The sequence below is a fragment of the Astyanax mexicanus genome, chromosome 6 (assembly GCF_023375975.1).
Source record: "Astyanax mexicanus isolate ESR-SI-001 chromosome 6, AstMex3_surface, whole genome shotgun sequence".
NCBI classification, from domain to species: Eukaryota; Metazoa; Chordata; class Actinopteri; order Characiformes; family Acestrorhamphidae; genus Astyanax; species Astyanax mexicanus.
Genome location: NC_064413.1, coordinates 13,261,039 through 13,288,041, shown reverse-complemented (window position 1 = coordinate 13,288,041; position 27,003 = coordinate 13,261,039). Strand labels below are relative to the sequence as shown.

The following is a 27,003-nucleotide window of genomic DNA, read 5'->3' as shown; positions in this document are numbered from 1 at the left end:
TTATATTTCAGGATATTGTCCCAAGTATGATATAAAGCATATATTGACTCAATAAATGTCATGATATTTGCAATAGAAAGAAAAGTACAGAAATGCTTGGATATGGTCCGTATTTTGAACATATACGTACTTGATGAATAGTCAAGATATTTACATATATGCATGCTTTTCGTGCAGTGAATGCTTTTATTAAAATAAAATACACATTATTCTGTTAGTATTTACTTTCAGAATATTCCTAACCTCTTTGTGCTTTTGTTTAGGCATTCTTGTGGACCCGGCCGTCCCCGGGGGACTGCTTCACCTCTGTTGGAATTTAAACATATACAAAAAAATACACTAGTGTATGAAGATCTGCCAGAGAAAAGAATTCTTGGTGTACAGGCACATCTGTCACAAAGCAGTAGAGACAGCCGAGTGAGTGAACAAAGCTGACCTCTGACCTAGGTGATATATCTATGAAGAAACAACATAGTCATTTCCTGGGGTATGGTCAACCATTCTTGCCTGTGATCTACCACCTTTTCTTGTCCTAGCAGGGCATCTACTGGGAGGTGAGGTTCAACACCAAAAAGTAAGAAGTATAGTGAGTAACCTGAGGTGTGACATTATAGGCATAAATCAGCTCTGGAAGATGTTCTGGCCACCGGTGTTTCTTTTGAGGACTCGCAGACTACGCAACAGATCATGAAGCGTTCTATTAATATGCTCACACTGAGCATTTCCACTAGGATGGAATGGTGTGGTACGCATTTTCTTTACCCCATAAAGTGTACACAGTTCAGCAAATGGTCAGGTTGCAGTCATTTAGGTACACCACATTTCATCAACCACTCTTTGAGGAGGATCTTAGCTGTGGTCTCAGCCCTCTGATCCCATGTAGCAAAGGCCTGCGTGAATTTTGTAAAAACATCAGTTACTATTAACACATTCTCACGCCCATCTGAGGCTGGTTCAAGAATGGTAAAATCACCAGCTATGACCTCAAGTGGACGTGAAGCCAGAAAAGACTTAATGGGCGGTTGTATCTTGGGTTGGAGCAACTTGGTTAAGATACACCTTTGACACTGTTTTACCCAGCATCTTTGTATATTCCTACCCAGAAACACCTAGGTCTCAACAGGCCCAAGGTATGTTCAATGCGCTGATGTTTCAGATGTTTAAACATTAACTCCGAGGTTTACGACTGCTACTTAATTTAGGGCTCTTGAGCGAGGCTGAGTGAAGAAATAGTCAGGTTGCTTGGCTAGAGATTAGAGCATCCTGGAGGTGATTGTGTTAGAAAATTCCTTTTAGACCATAAGATGGGGGTAGTGTGTGTGTGTGTCCAAGCGATGAAGAAAACCTCTGTTTAATCCACTACACCTGAATCCCTCACTCCCTCAATGAACTGATCACGGATAGCTTTCCTCTTATTTGACACAGCACTTGGATATTGCTTGAGAATAGAGGTCTGTATCTGAGCTCGTGCATGAGAGTAAGCTCGAAGATCTTCACCTTCTGCTTGCTTTCGACCATAAAAGGTATGTAGTAGTTGAGACACACTGCGTTGTTCTCTGAAAGCTGATCTTAAGTATATGAACAGGTCACTAGGCAGCTTGGACTCCCCTTCCATTCTTAACCTCACACCCTCTAGGGCTGCTCCCCTTAACAGTGAGATAACATAATCTGACTGATCCTCTGGAGCTTGGTCCCTGGCCCGTAGTACTCTTTCTACCTTCTCAATAAACTCATCAACAGCCCTCCCATCCTGACTTAAGTCCCCACTGAAAGGCTGAATGTGTCTTTCCCTAGGTACATAAACATAAGACCTGTTTGATCCATTACTCAAGTTGGCAATAGCAGCCATAGCCTCTCCATGTTTTCTGCTAAGCTCTTGAATTTGTTGCTGAATATCTACATAATCCACAGCATCTTCATTTATAACAGAAGATTCTTCCTCAACATCAGACATATTTAAGTTTTCATGTACTACTACCACTAGGGGTAAAGTTTCAGTCCATGCAGACTAAAGGATATAATACAGCTTATAGAAGACAGTCTCTTAAATAGCTGGCATCTGCAATCGATTTGAACTGCTGGCTTCTTCAAGCTGCTCTGATCTTGGTCCCAGTCATGGTGAATCTGCAGATGACGATCTGTGTCATGGGCCTGGCTCCAACGAAACTGCAACGCTGGCTTCACGAACAACAACCTGCAACCTGCAACCGTATTTGACCTAAGCACAGCCCCACTAACCCCCTAACAGTCAGACAATTAACCCCACTCCTCGTAACAAATGTGACCTGTTTAAAACTGAACCAAACACAGGACTCACAATATCTTTTATGGGCTTATTCTGACTGCTGACTCTTTAATAAGTAGCGGTCGAAAGAAGGATAATTTTCTTCAAATTAAATGTTGACAAGAATAGTGTGACAAACTATTCCCAGTAATAAAAGAAAACAAACAAATAAAATATAATTATAGGACAATTATGGTAGTGGTTCTAAAAGAAACATAAAACAGACAATCCTCCACAGATTTTGCATTACACAGTACAATGTAAACTGTTATTTCAGGACAACTCAAGAGAACTTCTGTCGAATTTACAGCTCTTCTAAAATGCACAGTAAAATAAACAAAAACACATTTAAGTACAATTAAACATATCAGTAAAAGAGAGCTTATGGCTAAGGGGTTCCTATGAACTGAATTATTTCTTACATAGAAAAACATACCATGCAAGTGAGCACAGCTGCTTTGAGTAACCCCCTCACTTGATCAAATCTACAGCCATCTACACAAATAAAGTGGCATCCATCATCGATATCAACAAAATGAAGACTCAGGTTTACTAACAGATGATTATTGAACTTCATTTCTTAATACAAACTGTGTTTTATACATTATTTATCCAGATGACAGACACAGAACTCTACATGCTGAACTGGCCATTCCTTCTAACAGTGTCAGAGGTGCACACATATGACACCACACCAGCAGGGTCTTAATGCAAGTGTCACAATAAAAGCCTCTAAAAGAATAAAAGCCTAAAACTAGACAGAAGGAAAAAAATATATATACTGGACTACACGTATAAATCTTTCGCCTTTTACTAAAGATTTCCGTGGAGGGGAACGTTGAAGAGTATTGCTTCTTTTTTGAAAGCTTTGCTTTTAGTGAAGCTGCTCATTTCAGTAAAAAAACAGAGAGAGAGAGAATGAATAAATGAAAGAATGTAAACAAGTAAAGAAAAAAAAGAGTAGAAAGGAATGATGGCAAAAGAAAACAGTAAAAGAAAAAACGGTAAAAGAAAAGAGTAAAAGACAGACCTTTTTGAACAATGGCTAGAGTAGGGTGACATTTAGTAGCTACATAGTAAAAAGTACGGCCCGCCACCAGGTGGCGATATTCGGGTTAGCGCTTCTCAGCCTTTTGGCTAGGATAGGTATCTGTCCCACTCTCCAGCGGAGAGCTTGACATGGCGTTTGTCCTTGCGGTCAATCCCCAGTGGGCAGTTGCTTTGGCTGCTCGCTTGGTGGCTGATTTGTTTGGGTTGCAATCCACAGCCTTGGGAGACAGTTCAGGCACTGGTTGTGTCTGTTCTCGTCTGTACCTTGGCTGTGTGAACAGTAATCTTGGTTAAGGTCTTGGCTGAGAAGGTGACTCGGGCAGGCTCTGAGAGGGTGTCTGTTCTTATCAGTTTAATATCTGATACGCCCTCTATATGAGGGCTACATATTAAATGGATTTTTAGAACAGGGAGCAAGAACAGGAGCTTGCTCCTTCTGCTCCACACATCGACCTGGTATTGCAGTACCTCCAGGAGCGGTGCACCTTCCTTACAGCGGTGCAAAGAAAGAAGAAACAAATGTTTTTTTGGATATGTACTCAGGGGGGCTTGAATTGTTTGGGGGAGGGTCAGTTCCTGTGATCTGTCTTGTTTTTTCCTCTGCTTGTGTTTTGAAGTGAACCAATACATGTTTGTGTTGTTTTCTTGTCCTGTTTATTTATTTATTTAATTCTGTACTTTGTGGCAGGGGAGGGTCTTTTGAATGAATTAATGAATCAATGAATTAATTAATCAATCAATCAATCAATAAATAAGTAAAGAAAAAAAAAGAGTAGAAAGGAATGATGGCAAAAGAAAACAGTAAAAGAAAAAAGTTTGAAAGGAATAACGGTAACATAAAAGAATAAAAGACAGACCTCTTTGAACAGTGGCTAGAGTAGGGTGACATTAAATGGGTGGGTGGGACATCTGTCGGCTTTGCCGCTTAGTAGCTACATAGTAAAAAGAAGGGCCCCGCAACCAGGTGGCAATATTCGGGTTATCGCTTCTCGGCCTTTTGGCTAAGATCATGCCGCAAGCAGCAGAAGGCGACACGTTGCCGGCCCGAGTGGTGCGGCTAAAGAATTCCGTCAGGCTGGAGCTGGAAAAGGATTCCCCCAGGACGTGAGGGACCGTTTTGGCTGTGACTGGCTGGTGTTGAGAGTCCTGCAGGATCTGGTACAAATAGAAAAGAGCAAAATTTTCTGCCTGCAGGACTTCTCTGGTGCTGGATTTCTGGACCTCACCTTCTTTGCTTTGGCGGACTGCACCGCGTTCTATGAGAGGTGCAGCAGGCTGAGGGACCACGAACGGATGAGGGGCATCAAGGTATCACCGCTCTTCGCCCTGGAGGAGGTGCCCATCACCATCCACCTCTACAACCCCTACGTAGAGCATGGGCTCATCAGGGCATTCCTGGGCCGCTATTGCTCCTCCGTGTCGGCTGGGGAGCAGCTCCGGGGTCGCTTTGGCATCTGGAATGGAAAGCGGAAGTTCCAGGTCCGGCTCCGGGCGGATCCAGCAGTCCCAGGGGCTTACCTTCACCCCCCAGGGAGCTTTGCCATAGGTCCGCATCAGGGGTTCCTCCACTACCCTGGACAGCCCCTTTACTGCCGGAGATGCGGGGGCCCTGGCCATACGAAGGAGGCCTGCACGGGACTGCGCTGCCGTTTCTGCGGAGAGGAGGGCCACGTAGCAGCCAACTGTAGGGCCCCCAAGTCCTGCAGCTTGTGTGGCAGCAGAGATCACCTGTTTCGTGACTGCCCGGAAAAGTCGGCACCGGCTGCCAGCGTGGTCACGGGGCCCTCTGGTCCTGCAGCTGGAGAGCCTGCTTCGCCGCCGCTCAGCGAACCTGTCAGTCCCCCAGCCGGCACGTCAGCTGGTCCAGCGGAGTCATTGGAGGAAGGGGCACGCTCATCTACCCCCTCACCCACCCCAGACCTGCCCCCAGGCCAGGCTCCTCGATTCCCTCCCGAGTCCGGTCAAGGTGTGGAGGATCTGGCACCTATTCTCAGCCCGGAGGCTGTGCCGCCTGCTGGATGAACAGTCACGGTAGCCCAGCTAGACTCAGGTCCGGGCCCTTGGACCCCCGTCAACTGGGCCGAAGCCTTGGAGGCACTCGACCTCCCTGGTGCCAGACCGGCGTTGGACTGGGCGGATGAGGTCATCCCAGACAGCCAGGAAAAGATGGACACTTCCCCAGCCCCGGGTCCCTCCAGGGTCCGCCCAGCAAGGGAGGCGAAGGATGACGTTGAGAATGACAGGGAGCCCAAACGCTCCCGCAGCGCAGAGGTGCAGGAGTTTGACCTCCTCACAGTGGAAGAGTCTGTGTCCGCTGAACCTGAGGATCCAGGATCAGAGACGTGGCAGCAGCTGCTGGTCACTGCCTCCCCCGCTTCGGAACTTTCTCCCTTACTCCTTAGCGGACTTGGGGGCAGCCAGGGAGAGGATGCTGGGGGGGGGGATGGACAAGGGTGACAGCCAGACGAGCCGGGAGGGGGAGGGTGAGAAGCAGAGACTCCGATGATGATTAGGGTGTGCCTTCAAGTGGACCTTGGGGGGAGGGACGGCACGGATGGGGGGCAGGGTGGGGGTAGGACAGCTGGAAGGTGGCGGCTTCGCGGGCCCGACTGTTCTGGGGCGGCCTTGGTGGCCGCGGGGAAAGGAAGGGGGGCAGGAGATGTGAGAGGAAGGGAAGAATGAGGGGGCTTGGGGGAATATCTAGTGCTGGGAAATGATTTGAGTTGGGGGGTTTTCCCGTGTTGGTTTTGGCTGGGGTTTCTGCGGTGTTCTTTTTGTTATTTGTGTTGCAGATGCAGGGAAGATGCCGGAGATCCGAGGGGTCGACTTACGTTGTTGCTCAAGTCATGTTTTGGTGGTGGGATGCCAGTTTGTTTTCTTTTCTGTATGTGATGTGTGATGTGATCTTCTGAATAAAGCTCTGGTTGAAAAAAAAAAAAAAAATCTGTTCTTATCAGTTGTTTATCAGGGATTGTAAATATAACAAAAGATAGACAGCCTATTGTTGGTAAGAGATGCCATCTGTTTTGCGAGAGACAGAAACATTCGACTGATAGTCCTAAATTTAGAGTTTGAGAAAGCTTTTGATCGGGTCTCGCACCAGTACCTGTTTCAGGTACTGCAAAAACTGGGCTTCCCAGGGATGTTCATAAAGTGGGTGGGGCTGCTTTACAAAGATATCAGCAGCAAAATTTGTGTAAACGGGCACCTCACAAAAGCGGTCAGTGTACGCTCTGGCATCCGTCAAGGGTGTTCGTTATCTCCGCTTCTGTACGTGGCATGTATAGAGCCGTTGGAGCAGATTTTGAGAAAGGACAAATGAATCAAAGGACTGGACTTGCCAGGCGGACTGACAGCGACTTGTTCCCTATATATGGATGACGTTATCCTTTTATGTTCTGACTTTTTTTCTTTGGTCCAAAGAGCATTGGACTTGACTGACTGGTTTGGAAGGGCCTTGGGCGCTAAGCTCAATAGGAGCAAGTCCGAGGCCCATCTCTTTGGACCCTGGGGAGACCTACGTGCCGACTTGGATCTGGATTTTAAGAAGACCGACATGAAGATTTTAGGTGAAAAATTTGACAAAGAGGGTGGTGGACGGGGCAACTGGACTGACGCATTAGCTAGAGTCAGGCAAAGATTGGGATTCTGGGGACCCTGGCGTCCTACTCGGACTGCACTGCCCTCTTTGACCGGTGCAGCAGAGGGATGGAGGATGAGGTGCTCCGGGGACTTCGCCGCGTCCCCCTTTTTGCGATGGACAAGGTTCCGGTGACAGTCCACCTCTACAACCCTCACGTGGAGGATGGGATCGTCCAGGCCTTCCTGGGCAGGTATTGCTCCTCGGTGTCGCCGGCGGAGAGGGTGAAGGGCAGGTTTGGAATCTGGAATGGCAAGAGGAGGTTCCTGGTCCGGCTTCAGCCCCCGGGGAGCTTCGCCATCGGCACCCACCGGGGGTTCCTCCACTACCCCGGGCAGCCCCTCTACTGCCACCGGTGCGGCGGCCTCGGCCACACGAAGGAGGCCTGCACGGGGCGGAGGTGCAGGTTCTGCCAGTCGAAGGACCACGGAACCGCGGAGTGCAGGGCCCCCAAGACCTGCAGCCTCTTTGGGAGCGAGGGCCACCTCTTCCGTCACGGCACCTTCGCAAGCCTGTTCGCGGACGAGTTCCAGACTGTCAACCGGGACCGGCCCCGTCGGAGGAGGACGTCGCAGCACCGGCTACCGGGGCGCCTGCTGAACGCCTGTTGAAGCCTGCCGCTGAGGACCACGGAGACCCAGGGCCCTCCACCGCCCACCACATAGGGCCCCCTCCACCGCCCACCACATAGGGCCCCCTCCACCCCGCCACGTCTCCCCCTCCCCCACCATCTGAGGAAGCTCCAGGCCCCACCGCCTTCTAACGCCTGGGCGCCCATGGACTGGGCGGAGGTGTTGGAGGGGATGGATACCGGTCCACCCCTCGAGCGGCCCGGTTGGGCGACCGTCGCCGTCTCTGACGACCAACCAGCACCAGACCCCCCTGCCCCTGCTCCCGCCAGGGAACGGGACCCTCAGCCTGACGAGGACGGCCAAAAGCCCAAGAGATCCAAGGTTGAGGAGGCCCAAGAGTTCGACCTCCTCGACCCTGCCAGCGTGCCAGATTGCGGGTGGGGGGTTTGTGGGACTGCCTTGTGGGGTTTGTGGGTGTGTCTGACTTTGTTGGGCTCGGGTGGGTTTTTGCGGGTGGGGTGACTTGTGGGTTTGGAGTGGGCTATTTGCTGGTGGGGGGTTTGTGGGACTGCTTTGTGGGGTTTGTGGGCATGTGGGACTTTGTTGGGCTTGGGGTGGGTTTTTTGCGGGTGGAGGGTTTGTGGGACATTGTTGAGCTGGGGTGGGTTTTTGGGACTGCTTTGTGAGGTTTGTGGGCGTGTGGGACTTTGTTGGGCTTGGGGTGGGTTTTTTGGTGAGGTTGGGGGGTGGGTTTCCGTTCTCTGGGTACAGCGGGAGGGGGGAGGGTGTGACCCCACCGTTTAAATATGTGCAGACTGACGGTGGGGTCACTCAATGTTAGGGGCATCAGGGACAGGGTAAAAAGGGAGGCAGTGTTTCAAAGCTTGCGAGTGTTCCGCTTGTGCTGTTTGTGCAGGAGTGCCACTTGACCTCGCAGCGGGGCGCGAGCTCGTATTTGGCCCAGTGGGGGGTGGGTGAAGGAGTGGCGGACGGAGTGGGCGTGTTGTTCGGCTCCGGGGACTTCTCGGTCCTGACCGTTCAGTCCCCGGTCCCGGGACACATTATCTGCGTGGATGGGGATTTCCCTCAGGGCAGTCGGAGTTTATGCTCCTGCCAGCCCGGCCGGTCGGCGAAGGTTCTTCGCCCACCTGGAGCCCCTGCTGTTCACTAACAAAGTCCTCGTTGTAGGCAGGGACTTTAACGTAAACCTGGACGCGGGGGCTGGGGGGATGGAACTAGCAAGGATCGTGCAGACGGTCAGGCTGGTCGATTCGTACAGGGTCGTCGAGCCCCAGGGGGACGACACACCTGGTGCAATTGTCCTGGGGCAAACTGGAGGCCAATAACATTGCTTCCAGTGGACTACAAGATCCTTGCCAAGGTGCTGGTCCAACACCTCAAGGGAGTTATGGCTTCCCTGGTCCGTCCAGATCAAACGTGTGGGGTGCTCGGGCGCACGGGTGCCCCTGGTGGTGCTGGGTCTGGACCAGGAGAGACCGGGAGAGAATGGCCATGGGCCTGGGCTTCCTAGCCCTAGTACGACTTCTGTACACAGAAGTCACCAGCAGAATCGGAGTAAACGGCCACTTCTCGGCCGAGGTCGAGCAGAAGGGAGGGGTACGACAGGGGTGCCCGCTGTCTCACTTGCTCTACGGCCTGCAGGTTAGGGCGGCACGCTGGAGCGAGAGGGGTCTCTCGTTGTCTGGCAGGGTCTTGGTCTTGAATTCGGACTTGCTGGCTGGTCTGAACCACCTGGCCTACGTCTTCCCAATCCCTTTCGTGATGGGAAGACGGGTCGAAAGGTGTACTTCCACCTTTGTGTGGGAGGTACGAGCAGGTCGCTAGGACGACCATGTACCTCCCGCTCGCCAGGGGAGGCAGAGGGGTATTCTGCGTGCCGGTAAAGGCCACGACTTTGTTCGTGGCCTTCCTGGCGGGGCTGGTGGAGGGAAAAGGAGGACACCCCGCCACCCTGTTCGCCAGGTTCTGGCTGGGGTTCGCCCTGAGCACCTGGCTAAAGACTGCAACAAGCAGAGGGACACTTAATCCACTCCTGCCCCATCCTATGCCGTGGCCCTGGCGAGGGCAAGAGTAAAGAAGAGCCAGCCGGAGGTGAGGGAAGTTCCATCTGCGGGGGCCGTGAAGATCTACAGGATACAGGATATTCTCCACCCCGGCTGAAGCCAGGTGCTCGGTCCCGGGCTCACCCTCTCGGCCTAACAGAGAGGCACCCCCGGGTCCTGCTCCCCTGAAGATATCAGCGTCAACCAAGAGGGATAGGGAGACTGAAAAAAAGGTGAGGAAGGCTGGCACCTCACCTCCAGCAGCTCCCACGGGAGCCCCTTTAGCAAAACCAGCTGCCCTCGATCCAGGGGGCCTTAGGTTGAACATGGACATCACGCCACCCCCCCTCCGGATAGACAACGAATATGTGTCGATTTCGTCAGGTTCGGAGGGTGAAGAGTCCTCCAGAGAAGAGGGGCTCCCTCTGTATCCTTTTAAACGTTTTTAACTTTTTTTTAATTGTAGGCCCAGGCACAGCCAAAAAAAAGAGAAGTGTTTTTTAGCTTTTTTGTAAGAATTAATTGTTAAGTGTTATTAGCGGGTATGATTAATCGAGTATACAAACTTTGACGGTGAAATACTTCTTCCCCGTGAAAATAAAATAAAATAAAAAATCTGTTCTTATCAGAACGGCGCTCTTGTCGCTAAAAGAGCATGGCCGGGAGAGCGCCAACGTCGGCTTGAGTGGTGCGAGTCCATAATACGGTCCAGTTGGAGCTACTTTCAGAGGTGGAGGCTGCAAACAAGGCCAGCTTTGGATCGGACTTCATTGCCCAGAGGATCCTCCGGGACTTCGCTGAACTTGGACCATCAAGTATCTTCTGTCTTCAGGACTTTGCGGCGGCAGGCTTTATGGACGACACCCTGGCAACCTACTCGGACTACACTCTTCGACCGGTGCAGCAGAGAGATGGAGGAAGAGGTGCTCCGGGGTCTTTGCTGCGTCCCCCTCTTCGCAATGGACGAGGTTTCGGTGATGATCCACCTCTACAATCCCCATGTAGAGGACGGGATCGTCCAGGCATTCTTGGGCAGGTCTTTTGTGTCGCCGGCGGAGAGGGTGATGGGCAGATTCGGCATCTGGAATGGGAAGAGGAGGTTCATGGTCCGGCTTCGTGTGAACCCGGCCATCCCTGGGGGACTGCTTCACCTCTGTTGGATTTTAAACATATACAAAAAAATTACACTAGTGTATGAAGATCTGCCAGAGACAGAGAACTTTTGGTGTACAGGCACAGCTGTCACAAAGCAGTAGAGACGGCCGAGTGAGTAAACAAAGCTGACCTCTGACCTAGGTCATCTATCTATGAAGAAACAACATGGTCAGTCCTTATAAGGAAAAAAAACAAAAGGGTCCGTCCTAACATAGACGTAGAGTCAAAAGGTAAAGGTAGATTTGTGCATGCAAGTGACTATGTATGTATGTACCATGCTACACAAGATTGTATAAATGTTCCTGGCCTGAGGAGACGAGTCAGTTCATAACCGATGGCCAGGGGTTACGTGCTCACTGCAATAAAGCCTGCATTTCTTTGTTCCTGAAGTCTGCTTACTGTTTGGTAAAGACTAGTGTTTGAGATACCTACTGTTGGGAAGAAGGAAAACAAAAAAACCAACATCTTTATTCACATATGTGACCCTGTTAAAACTAAACCAAACACAGGACTCACAATATCTTTTATGGGTTAATTCTGACTGCTGCCTCTTTAATGGGTAGCGGTCGAAAGGAGGATCATTTTCTTCAACTTAAATGTTGACAAGACAGGCCCGTAGCCAGCATTGTTATGGGGGGGATCTTTTTCCCCCAAAAGTGGACTTCATTTGGCTCTCTACTCCAATGCCCCCTAAATACACGAGCACACTTCAAACCTTTTAATTTAGACATATTTTATTCATTATAAGTTTGTTGTGAATCTGTTGTTGCTGTCCTTATTTGTTCATCTGTTGCTCCCCACTGTTAACATAAATTTTATATAAATGTAAGTGTTACTCAAACTTCCTACATCTGTGATGTGACTTCATTGTCTGTCTCTGTTGCTCACCTCAGTTGTCTGTTGCTTTGTTCCATTGTCTCTGTTGCTGCCCTCCATTGTTTGTCTCTGATGTTGCTGTCCTTTATTGTCTAGCTCTCTACTATTGACATAAATAGATAAGAATTACTTCACTATCGGTATTGCCATTAAAACTTAAACATGAATTAATAATAATATAAAATGAAGTGTTCTGTCTTATTCAAATCTTCCTACAACTGTGCTGGGACTTCGTTGCCCCCTCCCTTCAGCTCACTGAACTCGGCGCCTGATTGGCTGACAGAGCTCATTTGCATACCGTCTGGCATACCGTCTGGTCATTAGATATGCATGGATTCGTGGAGCGACCAATAATCCGCTTTTAATAACGCGTTAAAGTTGATATTGTTTTTTTCTGCCTCAAATTATTTAAAGCACTGTTTGGATATATGTGAGACTTACTGGTGACTGGATTGCGTTTTGAAGGTAAGAGTGTGGGGGAAGCGCTGGAGGGGGTTGGGTGTGTGTCTCGAGTGTCCTGAGGTAACTTAACGTCAAACACAAAGCCAAACACAAGCAGATTTAAACTCTAAACACAGTTCCGTAATCCGGAGAGGCAGACGGTTCGAATGGTGTATAACATGTCCGCATTCGATCAAATATGGACGTACGAAAAACGCAAATATGAAAATAATATTTCATAACTAGGCATATTTCGCCCTAAATGTTTATTTTCTGAAAGGAGATACTACGGTGGCCGAGAAAGCCCAACACAGTGCAAATTGAAAAGCGCTGCAAAAGCACAAAACTACGGTGGCCGAGAAAGCCCAACGCAGTGCAAATTGAAAAGCGCTGCAAAAGCACAAAACACATCCATCAAAATTACAACACAGGCGCAGCAAAAAAAAGTTTTTCTGCAGCGCGTTTTTCTATTTGCTGCGCCTGTGTTGTAATTTGGATGGATGTGTTTTGTGCTTTTGCAGCCCTTTATAATTTGCACTGCGCTGGGCTTTCTCGGCCACCGTAGATACGGTCAAATAGGCTAGATAACTGAAAAGCTTTAAAATGGCATAATGGGTGTCTATATTGGGGGGATGGGGGGGGGGATCGAACGAACCCTTCGATCCCCCCTGGCTACGGGCCTGCAACTCCCCATTTTAGGTTGAAGTATTTGTTTCTTTTCCATTCTGTTTTCAGATTTGTGAAAGGGCTTTCTATTTTTTTCAAAAGATTAATTTATCACAGATACATTGGGATCAGTTGTAGGTAAAGTAGATACAACCGAATGCTTTGCTCGTGAGCGAAGTTCATTTGTTAGTTCCTCCAAATCTCCTACAATTGATGATACCAACCTGTTGAGAATCTCACTCCTCTGCAATCTGGCTACAATAGATGCACACATTTCTTTGGCTGAATCTTTAGTAGCCTTGAATCATTGCTTTTTAAAGACACACTAGAAGAACTGATTTGGGGGAATGAATTGGTCCTCCAAAGGATGTAAGTGAGATGAAGTTGCTGGCTCAATACAAGAATATTCAACAGCTGAAGGTTGCGTAACTTGCTGAACATTGCTATGAACAGTATTTAGGTGCTTACGAAAACCTGGATATGTCTGGAACTGATGCCTACAGCTTTCCTGAGAACAATACAATTTAAACTTACGTAGGTCCAGGATAGAAACCATGTTCAACTCTTAAATGTGAAATCAACTGCTAACTGTTGGCATACAGTTTCTGACACATAAAACAGGTCAGCATTGTTTTTGCCCCTTACTTACACTGAGAGAGGACCACTGGCTGGTTAAGCAATCTGGCTCTCAAGTCTCTCACTCTGGGTGATTCCTTCATTTTCCCCACATCAATGTTTTACACGGTTGTCTGCAGGAATGTGTAAAAATTCACAAGTGCATCAGCGTAAGCCAAATTAAACCATCCATGGCGATGTAGAAGCTGTCAATCTTGTTCTTATGACGCCCAACAGCAAGTAGGTACAGGTGCTGACCTTCTGGTTGCGAAGATGCTCCTCCAAGCTGCAGCATGACTAAGATTAAGACACTGAACATTAAGAGGGGAATAATACACAAGCTAATATAAAAAATTATATAAAAAAATATATACAAATAATTGAACAATACACTGAATTATATATTTATTCATACATATTTCCTTATATTACCAGAACATGTACCATATATTACCATATATGTTGCAATATACTTAATTATATATTAAACAATACACTTCACTATATATTCAAGAATATATTTCTATATATTACTATCAAAAATACACATACCATATATTACCACATATAGACCGTTTCAGAGGAATATTCATGAGCGTAAGAAGTGACGTCGCTGTTCCTAGGACACTTCCGTTCAGCGTTAAACAGCGTTCAAAACAGTGGAGAATAATTGACATAAGTATAAATAAATACACATATAAATGTATAAATATGTAAACAAATAAATGAATAAATAAATTTATGTTGAAATTAATATATATATATATATATATATAAATAAATACATGCACAAATACTTGTATAGGTAAATAAATTAATTAATAAATACATTTCTTATTTTTATATTTATTTATTCATTTATATGTGCATTTATTTATGTCAACATTTGTTTATTTATTCATTTATTTATTTAAACATTTATTTATACTTATGTCATTTTTGGTCCTCTATAGTAAACACGCTGTAACGCCAGACAGAGCGGGGCGACGCTTGCCGAGTAAAATGAACAGACTGGTTTACAATAATCAAACAATAATCTCACCGAATACAGAAGCCGTAGTATTGTAAACAGTGTTCAAAACCAAAAGACAGTCCAACCAAACATCCAATCCAAAAGGGGCAACGTGATTGGGCGAAGGAGAGCGACTGACGGTGACATCATAAACCATAGGATTCTGGGAAATTGAGTTCGGAGGTGTGGGAAGAGAGTCAGGCGGCGTGACACATGCCTGCTTTTGTTTTTCACACAGCTAACCTGCCATGCAGTTACAGTGTCCGCTCACAACTTCTCCCTCCTTCTTATCTATAAACCATGCAGAGTAGGTGTTGGATAGCCTTTGACTTGCTCCAACCTCACCATACACTATAGTGATGCCTTCTCTACTATAGGAACACTTTTCCAGTGAGAAAGTAATTATATGCGTCCTAACTGCGGTACGCTTTCACTGCCTCTCTGGTGTAAACACACTCTGTTTCAACAAGATAGTGATCACATGTGGGTAGTTCGCCTCTGGCAAGCGTTTTAAATCAAAGGAAAAAACTTCCCTCTTAAATCCTTATCAAAAGGATCAGGAAAAAAGGTTTGATTACTTTTTACTAATTTCTGACCATATGTTTGCTCTGTTTTTGGGAGACTTGCAAAATATTCGCTCTCGTTTTGACAGCTGTATACTTGAAAATAGTGCCACCGGAAGCGTCGAAGGAACAGATATGCGCAGTAGCTTTGTTATTGTTTTCCTCATTGAAACGGTCTATATCACAATATATTTTATTACATACTTAACAATACACTTCACTACATATTCAAGAATATATACTACCACATACTACTTTATGTATAATACAAAAACAGATGAAGGTATGCTTTAAGTTCAGGAGAACATCAACATAGAGTTTCATCAGCAGCACTTGTGCCATCCCACTGGCTGTAGCTTGTGCTTCTGCAGTCTTCCAACAACGGGCTGAGACAGTGGTGGTGCCTTCCTTCCCCAGTTTCACCTTATAAAAAAGGAAGAAAAGGAGAAATAAACAAACAATGACCACCAGCAACACAATGATACTTAGTTACAAGTGGGTCAGAATACTCTTAGATTAAAAACAAGTTGAATTCAAGTTCAAACAAGTATTCGTAACTCGCTTAATTTAACCTGATTGTTTAATAATGTACAGCAAAATCCTTACTACACAATTAATTAGCATAGCTATTTCATGGGATAATGCTAGATAGCTAGGCAAGCTAGTTATAACATATTTTGAAGCTAGATTGGCTAGTTAACAGCTTTAAAGCTAGGTTAGTTAGTTATAACATATTTTAAAGCTAGGTTAGCTAGTTAACTTAAAGCTAGGTTTGGTAATGTTAGATAAATTAAAGCTAGGTTAGCTAGTTAAATTAAAGCTAGGTTAGTTAGTTAACTTAAAGCTAAGTTAGCTAGTTAAGTTAAAGCTAGGTTAGGTAATTAAATTAAAGCTAGGTTAGTTAGTTAACTTAAAGCTAGGTTAGCTAGTTAAATTAAAGCTAGGTTAGCTAGTTAAATTAAAGCTAGGTTAGTTAGTTAAATTAAAGCTAGGTTACCTAGTTAAATTAAAGCTAGGTTAGTTAAATTAAAGCTTGGTTAGCTAGTTAAATTAAAGCTAGGTTAGCTAGTTAAATTAATGCTAGGTTAGTTAGATAAATTAAAGCTAGATTAGCTAGTTAAATTAAAGATAGATTAGCTAGTTAAATTAAAGCTAGGTTAGCTAGTTAAATTAAAGCTAGGTTAGATATTTAAATTAAAGCTAGGTTAGTTAGTTAAATAAAGCTAGGTTAGCTAGTTAAATTAAAACTAGGTTAGCTAGTTAACTTAAAGCTAGGTTAGTTAGTTAAATTAAGGCTAGGTTAGCTAGTTAAATTAAGGCTAGGTTAGCTAGTTAAATTAAAGCTAGGTTAGCTAGTTAAATTAAAGCTAAGGTAAGCTAGTTAGAACTCATAACTTAAATTGTGTAGACTAAGCAGTTTAGCAAGAACGTACACCTCACTATAGTTTTTAAATTGCTCAACACTTAGCCTTATTATCAGCATGTGGATCCTTTAAACAGTGTTATGATGAGCCACTGTTTGAATTAAGGACTCACCTTGCCTGATAACTGTAGAAGGACTGTGTGGAGGTTTCTTTGGGTCAGAGTCAGTTATCCAGCTGGTTTTACACAATGCTCACTGCATTTTTGTCTGGTCCCTCCGTCCAAGAAACGAGGGCATACCAAATCCTGTACATTTCATTCAGTTCATTCAAACTGAGAGACAATTTTAGCGTCTTTTTTTCCCAAACACCATCCAAAGCACAGACCCGCCCTATAGCGCTGTATCTGCTTGTTTGTCTAAATCCTAAGTCCAATCACAGATCGCTTTTCCACAGAGCTGCCAGGTTCGCGGTTTTCCTGCCGAATGTGGCTTGTCTGAACTATTGTTTGTGATTAACTGACACTGACCATAGCAAATGCTTTTTTCTTGCAATTATTTTAAAAGGAAACTAGATTTAGAAAAGCGAATATATTATTAGTAATATAATATAATACAATATAATATAACATAATATTCTTTTGCCCATATTAACAAAATGTAATTACCTGCTAATCGTCACATTCAGATTTTTTTAACACTCAAACATGAATATGACCGCTTTAAAAACTAATTGTATATGATGTAAATATAAATGTATTTTTTTTAATGGGTCTGTAACTGTGGATTTTTATTGGCACATTAAGGATGTATTAGTCATGGTACTCTTGTCTCTTTTGTGAAATTATTTACTAAGAATAAATAAATACAAAAAAAGCATTTGGTCTAAAAAAAATTGCAGTTTAGAGAATTTGTCTTAATTGCAATATATGTTTTTATATTTACCAATATATAGACATACATGGTCCATGCATATATTGCCCTATATTAAACAATATATGTACTTTTTCCCATATATGAAAATGTATTATTTAATATATTGCACTATATTTTCCAATATATTGCCATATAATATTGTTTCATAAGGGTAACCTTAGTTCTCTCCCCGATAATGTCAGCTAGCTCGCCTCAGACGGGCGCATCGGACTAAGTCTCCGAGGCCATTCATTTAAGGTCTCGAGTCCACCTTAAACTGCGGTGCTGATTCATTCTGGCGCCAATAACTGCTGCAGCATTTAAGGTGGAATGGGAAAACTGGAACAAGAACCTAGCTTATAAAAACAGAATTTGGTCTATGTTTTAAGACCAGTATTGTTTTGACATAGTTATGCATTGTTTTTAAATACTCATTGACAAATAAAGAGAACTAACACAGTTTGCTAACTAAGTATTCTAACATTTAATGTGCTAAATCCTAATCACCTCAGCACGTTTGCTGTTTGGTCCCTGGCATCAAGTTTTTTGTAAACATGTAATCTCTGTGGGTGTTTGATTGTACATTCTGCATTTTACACTATTAAATTAATTTGTTTTCAGCCAGACTGAATAAATAACACTCACTGTGTACATCTCATGCAAGGAGAAAAAGGCACTGACCAGTTTCTCTCCCCAACCGATGAAGTGAAATGCGTGGGCGGAGTTTAATTACATCTCTCCGGTGTTGGTTCATGTTGTCATTTAGTTGGATTAACACTGATTTTATCAACTCTGTCAGATAACTCCAACACTGAACATCATTTAAATCTAGGAGTGTTAAACTTACTCTTTGGGAGTGAAAATCAACTCGGAAATGTTTAACTCTGAAATTTTAACACTCCAGTTTTTACCAAACCCTGGGGAGCCCCAGTGGGATGAGGACAGCTGTCCTTGCCATGACACTTTGAATGAGCGCCCAGTGAGGTATGATCTGATCCATGACAACAAGAAGGGAGACAGGACCGGGACTTCGAGGTCACAGGGCGGATCCTAGAACAATTCTCAGTTGTGACCGGAGCCTGCATCAACAGGACCAAATCAGCCATGATGTATGTCAGGGGATGGGCCGAGAGGACCGACGTCCCTGGCGGGTACTCGCTCTGCGAGGGTGGCCTCAAGATACTAGGGGGCCACCTTCTGTAGGGAGGACTCAGCCCAGAAGAACTGGGACGTGGCTTTAGCAAAGCTGCAGGTCAATGTCGGTTCCTGTGATCTGTCTTGTTTTTTCCGCTGCTTGTGTTTTGAAGTAAACAAATGCATGTTTGTGTTGTTTTCTTGTCCTGTTTATTTATTTAGTTAATTCTGTACTTTCTGGCAGGGAAGGGTCTTTTCCGCGTGTGTTCTGTTTTCCCTCCATTTTTGTTCTTTTCTTTATCCGATATGTTGTTTGGCTTGTCTCTTTGTGTTCTTTTGTGTCCCTTTCTGCTCTTTAGGCAAGGACGACTGTCCCGCCCAGGTGTGACATCATCAGGGCATGTTAACTGGAGGAAAAGACAAAAAAGTTTAAGTTTGTCTTCCCTCTCAATCTTCCTTTGCTCCCTGCCTTCCTCCAGCTGCCTCGGCCCTTCCTGGACCCCGGAGGTGTTTGTTGAGTTACGGGTATAGCTCAAGTTTCTATTCATTCATGTATAAATCTTTCGCCTTTTACTAAAGATTTCCGTAGAGGGGAATGTTGATGAATGTTGCTGATTTTTTTGACGGCTTTGTTTTTAGCGAAGCTGCTCATTTCACAAAAAAAAAAAAAAAAAACAGAGAGAGAGAGAGAGAATGAATGAATTAATCCATTAATCAATCAATAAATAAGTAAAGAAAAAAGAGTAGAAAGGAATGACGGTAAAAGAAAACAGTAAAATAAAAGAGTTGAAAGGGATGATGGTGAAAGAAAAGAGTAAAAGACAGACCTCTTTGAATGGCTAGAGTAGGGTGACATTAAATGGGTGGGACATCTGTTGGCTTCGCCGCTTAGTAGCTACATAGTAAAAAGAATGGTCCCGCAACCAGGTGGCGAAATATTCGGGTTATTGCTTTTCGGCCTTTTGGCTAAGACAACGGTCGATTCTCTGGTGGTGTGAGATCGTGGTCTTTGTGACCTTGGTCCTTGTCACCTGAAAGTAGATTATACTCGTCTCTGCTCGGTGAAGGAGAGCCCTAGGCAGTAGGCTCAGTTTCTGCTCCGGCTGGGGCTCATTGGGGTTTCACTTGATGGCTTCTTTACGTCTCGGCTTAAGGGGGAAACCCCACCACCCAAAGGTAAGTGCAATCTTTCTTCTAAACTGCTTTTAGTTTATTATTTATTTATTGTATTTATTGTTTTAGTGGTTTTACTGGGTCCCAGGCCACCAGGTGCCTCTCAGAATGTCGGCTGCTTTTGCCGGCATGCGGAGGCACCAAAGCGTGCGCCTTTTATTTCATGAAGTGGAAGGAAAGCTCCTGGGGATGTCTCGGTTGGACTTCTCCAGGAAGCTAATCCAAGGGACCCTTGCTTTTAGACCAGAAGACCTCAAATGCTTGTTGACTTTGCCCGGAAACAAAGGTTTTGACGTTAGCTTCCGCTCTGCTTCCCTGTTGAACGATTTTTGGACTAGGTTTAAAAATGCTAAAGACCAGTTCTCCATGTTTAAAATTTAGAAACTTTCGGATAATTCACACAAAGTGGTACTTGGAATGTTCAATGAAACAGTGACTGGAGAAGACATTTTAACATGGCTGGCTAGATTTTGCACAGTGAAAAGCCCACCTATCAACGTTCTGGATGAGGACGGCATTTGGAACTGCTTGTGGCGAGTTCCCATTAAATAATGGGAAGACCCGAGCAGTTACCTAGGCCTGAGACAGATACCGTCCATAATAGTGTTGGGTGAAAACGACACTGTGCCGGGTACTGCCGTGTGGACCGGAGGAGCATCCAGACCCCGCAGAGAGGCTAACAAAATCCATGTTCTCGTTTGTCTATGGTTCAGTGGGTCTGATTAAAAATCTGTTACCTTAGAGGGATATAGATGGATATTTGTTTGTTGTATTACTCAAGTTTTATACTCTTTTTCTTATTGGATATGATATGTTGCTTAAGGTTTTTTAATCTCCAAAGTTACTAATATATCCAATTCATTTAGTTTAATTGATTGTTTTTATCCAGTACCAAATATTATCTTTGTATTGCTTCACTACTATATTTACTTATATGTCTGTGTTCCAATAGAAGACTTTTATATTGAAATATCCGCTCAAGAAATGATTGATAACCTCTCTGTGACCTGATAAATCTTCAGAACCTCTTATCTTATTATTTTGTAAGTACTAACAGGCACCCAAATGAGAATTCCAAAAATGGACTTGGGCAAAAAACTGGGTTACCCTCAGCATACCAAGATACAGAGCTTTTAGCAGATGCTCCAAATAGGTTTACAATGCTAGTAAGTAAGTAAGTAATCTCTGAAAGCGCAGCGTAAGTTCCACTATAGACTCCAATGCTATGTAACCTAATTACCTATCCAATCAGATGTTCCCTTCTGCCTTTAAATAACGATCACTCATTTGGTACCTTGCTGCCTTTCAGACGCTGTTGGTCGTTCTTCCCAGCTGTTCTCTGTACTCGCGGCTATGTCCCATTTCGGTTTCTCGACGTCTTAAGTGTCTAATTCAGATGCTGAGCTTGTAGCTCCTTCCCCTCCCTCCTCTTCCCTCCCCCTAGAGGTTTGCACCTGCTTGTGCGCGATTCTCCTTGGGCTGCCTGGATGTCCGAGTAGGTGCTTTGTTGGCAGCTAAAAGCATCCCAGTCACCAACGATTTGTCCCGTGATGACCTCCTCCTCCTGGCCGCGTCTGTCCTCGGGTGCCCTCCTGCTCCGGCTGCCAGCACTGCTCCCCAGGTCCCACCCGCAAAAGCCGGCGGTAAGCGGAAGGTGAAGTCTGCCTGCCCTAGCGCCGCAAAGTCGGCTGGCCAGCCCGCCGCTCCTCCTCCTCCTCCCATCCTGCCCCCTCTGTCCTTAGAAGATCATGAGCCCCAGCTGGTCCCGGTCCTTCGGGCTCTTGCTGCCTCGATGCAGAGCATGGACTCTTGTTTGTTCCCCATGTGGGAGCGTTTTGGATCTGCTTCCGGTTGCTTCTCCCTACTGCGCTGGATCAGCCGGGCCATTCTACCTCTGCGGCACCTCCCCTGGCCTCTGCTGCTGCACTGCCTGGCGCGCTCCTGCCCGGACGTTCTGCTGTTTCTACGCTCGCTGGTGCGCCTCTCCCTGGCTCTTCTGCTGCTGCGCTGCCTGGCGCGCTCCTGCCCAGATATTTTGCTGGCACGCTGCCTGGTGAGCTCCCCCCCAGATCTTCTGGTGCGCTTCTGCCAGAGCCCTTGATTACCCCGTCCGCTGCCTCCTTCTGCCTGGCTACTGCGGTGCCGGCCCCGGCTTTGGGTAGGCCTTTGTTTCCCTCGCTGCTGCACTGGTTTCCCCACGCTTGCGCGCCAACATTCTGCAAGGTAAGGACATTAAATTGGCTACGTTGTTGCTCCCTCCTCCTGTTTTCGACCGTCAGAGGATTGACAGTGAGGATGTTTCGGTTTTCCTCCGCACGTCTGATCGCAGGCTCTAGAGAAATCTGTCCTTCGGGGATTTTGTTATAGCCTTCGGTGTCTTTCATGACATTATGTGCAGCGCTTACCCTGCCCGTCGCTTTGAACTGAATTTATATCTAGTTATGATGGCCAATTTTAGTCAGAGGTATGGGGCTACTCTCTTCTACGAGTATCATAATGTTTTTTTTGGCTAAGTCTGCTTCTTTTATTGCGCTCAATAATACCCGGTTGGACTGGTCAGTTGTAGATACTGAGCTGCTGGTCCGTCACTTTGGCGGCCACCGAACTTTATCCTGTACTGTTTGTGGCTCACACGGATATGCTTCTGCATTGTGCCCCTTGACCTGCGCCGCGACTGCTCCGTCCTCTGTCCTGGGTGCTGAGCCTGTAAGCACCATGCGGGATGTCAGAGGCTGCCCGCTCATTCGTTACCAGGGGGCTGTGCTCTGCAATAACTTTAATGAATCTGTTTGCTCTTTCACTTTTTCGCGTTAATTCTCTTGGTGTGGCCACTCATTGTTACTCTGACAAGAAACGCTTAATTTTCGACATGTCTTCCCCCCATTCTGATGTCGTAGCTAGTGTGAATGAGCTTATTCTGCTGGAGCCTTTTTCACTGTATAATGCCTCGGTCGAGGACGCTATTAGGTTAATCAAAATTGCGGGTTGCGGAGCAGTCCTCGCTAAAGCAGATACAGCCGACGCTTTCAAAATTATTCCTATTCATCCGGCCGATTGGCCCCTTTTCGGCATTAAGTGGGCTTCCAAATTCTATTTGGCCATTCGTCTCGTTTTTAGTTTTAGGAGTAGCCCACGTGTGTTTGATTGTTTGTCCGAAGCATTGTGTTGAATTTTGTTGAACGTTTGCCGCTTACCTTTCGTGTTGCACTTATTGGATGATTTTTTGTTGGTTGATTTTGCGTGCTCCCGATGTTCCGTGTTGTCAGTGCTCCGGCGCGTGTTCGGTGAGTTAGGCGTCCCTCTCTCTGCGGAGAAGACCGTCGGCCCCTGCATGTCGCTCGAATTTCTAGGCATCAGGTTAGACTCCTTACGAATGCAAGCTTCTCTCCCCCGCTGATAAGTTAGGTCGGATTCGTGCCCTCTTGGGGGAGTTTCTTGCATTGTCTTCCGTTACCAAACGCGCCGTTCTCTCTCTCCTCGGTCACTTAAATTTCGCGATGCGCATTGTTCAAGGCCGTTCGTTTATTTCTAGACTCTTGCGAGTGGCTCACTTGGTTCCTGGCCTGGGGGACCTCGTCGTTTTGGACGAGGGCTGCAGGTCCGATCTGCTGTTCTGGTCGCGCCTACTCGCTTTGTGGCCTGGTGTCTCTTTTTTCTATTCTTTGGCTCCTGTTTCTTTGGTCGCGCTCGATTTTTATACGGACTCCGCTCCTTCCGTCGGTTTTGGAGGTTACTTCCAAGGGCGATGGTTTGCCTAATGTTGGCCAGTCGAATTTTCAACCCTCAGCGCTGCACGAAATGTATCCAGTGGCGGTCACGTGTTATGGGACAAATTCGGAAATGAATTAATTTGAACTGTGACAATGAAGCCGTGGTCGCGATAATCAGTAAAGGTCGCTCTTCTTGCTCTTCTATCATGCCCTTGCTCAGACAAATTACCTGGCAGTCAGTAATAGAACATTTTATCATTAAAGCTGTTCATATTGCCGGTCACTAAAATAACGCTGCTGACACACTGTCCCGTTTTTGTTTACAGGAATTCAGATGCCTCTGCCCAGCAGCCAATCAGTTCCCGGAACCATGCCCGCCATTCAGTCAATTAATCCTGGATTCAATTATTTTAACTCTCTACTCATTAGTGCTCAAAACTTTATGTCTAAAGGTCTAGCTCGTTCTACACTCAAAAGCTATAATTCTGTCTGGCATCTTTTTACCCTCTTTTGCTTTTCCCTCCAAATTCCTATCTTTCCTATCCTAGCTACAACTATTTGTGCTTTCATAGTTCACACTCATTCTACACGACATAAACAAATTTCTTCTCTGAGAAAAATTATCGCCGCCATTCAATTTAAAGCTCGTTGCAATAATCCAGATTATCCAAGCCTGTTTTCCAAACCAAAGATATAAAGGTATAGAAAAATCTTCTCCTCAATCCAAAGATAAAAGGTTGCCTATAGGCTCTATGCATGTAAGACTTCCGCCTTTGTCTATACCAGCAGTTTCATTTACAGTTAGCTAGAAGTGCTTTGTAAACAATGGTATTTTACATACAGTGTTTGTATTATTGCATTTTATTAAGATATAAGATGTGGTCCAATCTAAAGGCAGGTAGTCATTGTCTTTAAAGGCACCTCCCTCGTTCGGCAGCATTTTCACCCGTAAAGGATCTTATGAGGCAGCGCGTTTGGGACACGCTCTGGAGTCAGCATACCGCATCACGTTTACGGCGCTGTGCTCGTGAGCTCTGTTTACTAATAACTAAAGTTATTAACCACTTACCTCAGGATAAATCTCAAAGCAATGGCAGATATTTCTCTTTACTCACCCAAATATTACAGATAAACTTAAATATTCCCGATTTACTTTAATTATACACTTTCCCTCACTTCATACTCTGAGTATGGCCCGTTTATTTATGTATTTAATTTATTTTTGATTACCTGCTTTACAGAAATACATGAGTAATGTAACCATAATATAATAAATATTTTATATAAGCCATCAAAGCTAAATTATCAAACTACGCTACGTTTCACACAGTTTTACCTTTTAGTTGTATAAATAAGAAACATAATGTCACGCTGGGGTGTGAAGGAGGAGGAGGACGTAAGTGCAAAGATAATACTTTATTAAATAAACAAAACAAACACAGAAAAGAAAACGGAATACATAAACTAAGGCTATGACTAAGGTAAAGACTGGGATACAAACACTAAGATACAAGGCTAGGCTACTAAGGCTAAACACTACAAACAGGATACACGGATAGATATACAGACTAGAAAACACAAAAGACTCGACACAGCACGTAACAAACAGAGGGGCTTATATACAGGAGGAACACCTGGGCAGGGCTGATGAGGGGGCAGGGCTACAGATAAGACACAGGTGAGAACACTGATGGTTAGGGCAGGGCTAAGACGGTGACAGATACACAACAGAAACACGTGGCTGTGAACATATGACAGGAAAACAGAGGGGAGGAGCACTAGGGAACAAATGAGGGAGAAACATAACACAGACATGGGCTAATATGTAACATTACCCCCCCTCAACGGCGCCACTACCAGAGGCGCCGAGAGAGAGGGAACGGAGAACAAGACAGGGCTAGACAAGGCCTGGGGAAGAACACAGGGGCAGGAACATAGACAGGAGACTAGACAGGGGAAACATACTGGGACTGGAATGGAGACTGGAGAGGTGGTAGAAACAGAGACTGGACAGAGGGCGGGATGTTGGACAAGGACGGAGACTGGACAGGGGGCTGAACATGTGGTTGGACAGGGTGCTTGACATTGGACAAGGACGTGGCTTGGACAGGGGACACAGACTGGACAAAGGGCTGAGACTGGGCAGAGGACAAGGCCTGGACAAAAGACTGGACACCGGGCTTAGACTGGACAGGGGACAAGGACTGGACAAAAGACTGGACACGGGGCTGAGACTGGACTGAGGATGTGAGCGGACTTTGGACATTAGGCTGTACACTAAACAAAAACTGAGACTGGACAGGGGATTGGATGGGCAACTGGGAATGGACATTAGATCCGACACTGGATACAAAAGGAGACTGGACATTAGACTGGACATTGGAATGGTCAGGGGATGGGATCGGAGAGTGAATAGGAGACAAGTATGGGAGAATAGACAGGACAGGACTGGACAGGGGAACAGGGACCATAACAGTGACGGGGACAGAAACAAATACAGTGACTGGGACGGGAACAGAAAAACCACTGGGGACAGGAACTGGAACTGAAACAGATACGGGGACCAGGATAGGGAGAGACAGGGGTACAAACATTGGTGGGTGCCCAGGACTGGCAAAAGTCTGTAGGGAAGTCCAAGGAGCCAGCCTGGGCACAGTTCTGGGGGCAAAGACAGGGGGCCTTGGGGCAGGCCTGGGGGTATACAAAGTTCGAGGAGCAGATACAGGAGCAGCGGGAGCTGCTGGAGCTGAGGCCGGAGCAGCGGGAGCTGCAGGAGCTGAGGCTGAGGCCGGAGGAGCAGGTGCTGGAGCTGTGGCAGCAGGTGCTGGAGCTGGAGCTGTGGCAGCAGGTGCTGGAGTTGGAGCTGTGGCAGCAGGTGCTGGAGCTGTGGCAGCAGGTGCTGGAGCTGGAGCTGTGGCAGCAGGTGCTGGAGCTGGAGCTGTGGCAGCAGGTGCTGGTTGGGCAGGCACGGCGGGTGCAGGAGCTCGTGACCTGGGAGTAGGCACAGGAGCAGAGGCTGGACCCCCAGGCACACGAACTGGGGTAACAGCGGGCACAGAGTCAGAGGCGGCCGGGGCCGCGGGAACTGGGTCAGAGGCGGCCGGGGCCGCGGGAACTGGGTCAGAGGCGGCCGGGGCCGCGGGAACTGGGTCAGAGGCGGCCGGGGCCGCGGGAACTGGGTCAGAGGCGGCCGGGGCCGCGGGCACAGAGACAGAGACGGCCGGAGCCGCGGGCACAGAGTCAGAGGCGGCCGGAGCCGCGGGCACAGAGTCAGAGGCGGCCGGAGCCGCGGGCACAGAGTCAGAGGCGGCCGGAGCCGCGGGCACAGAGTCAGAGGCGGCCGGAGCCGCTGGCAGCGCTGATCCAGAGGCGGTGGGTTCTGCTGGCGTGAAGGTCGCTGTAACGGGAGCTGAGAGTGCAGCTGCCGCCAACACCAGGACTGGAGTCGCAGATTCAGCAGTGGGCGTGGTTGTAAACACTGGACCGGAGCTTGCTTCCGGAGCCGGAGTCGAAGATCTGGAAGCCGGCCGGGCTTGTGAGCTGGAAGCCTGCCGAGCTGGAGTGCTGGAAGTCGGCCGGGCTGGAGAGCTGGAAGCCGGCCGCGCTGGAGTGCTGGAAGTCGGCCGGGCTGGAGAGCTGGAAGCCGGCCGAGCTGGAGTGCTGGAAGTCGGCCGGGCTGGGGAGTGCGGTGGAGCTAACATGCTAGTTAGCTTAGCTGGAGCTGGGCCGACACGCTCCACCCCGAGGAGAGGCGCCGGGAGCGGTTCATCCCCC

The 27,003-nt window shown here is 46.7% G+C and overlaps 2 non-coding genes and 1 pseudogene across 2 annotated transcripts; all 3 read left to right on the top strand.

The window, feature by feature from the left end:
• The first annotated feature begins 3,060 nt into the window (after positions 1 to 3,060).
• Positions 3,061 to 3,169, top strand: LOC125802842 (U5 spliceosomal RNA; annotated as a pseudogene).
• Positions 3,170 to 3,624: 455 nt separating this feature from the next.
• LOC125802609 (U2 spliceosomal RNA) lies at positions 3,625 to 3,824 on the top strand. The gene has a single exon (XR_007439714.1). It is a non-coding gene; the product is annotated as a U2 spliceosomal RNA (small nuclear RNA).
• A 15,051-nt stretch (positions 3,825 to 18,875) lies between these two features.
• LOC125802838 (U5 spliceosomal RNA) lies at positions 18,876 to 18,992 on the top strand. Its single transcript, XR_007439890.1, has one exon. It is a non-coding gene; the product is annotated as a U5 spliceosomal RNA (small nuclear RNA).
• The last annotated feature ends 8,011 nt before the right edge of the window (positions 18,993 to 27,003 follow it).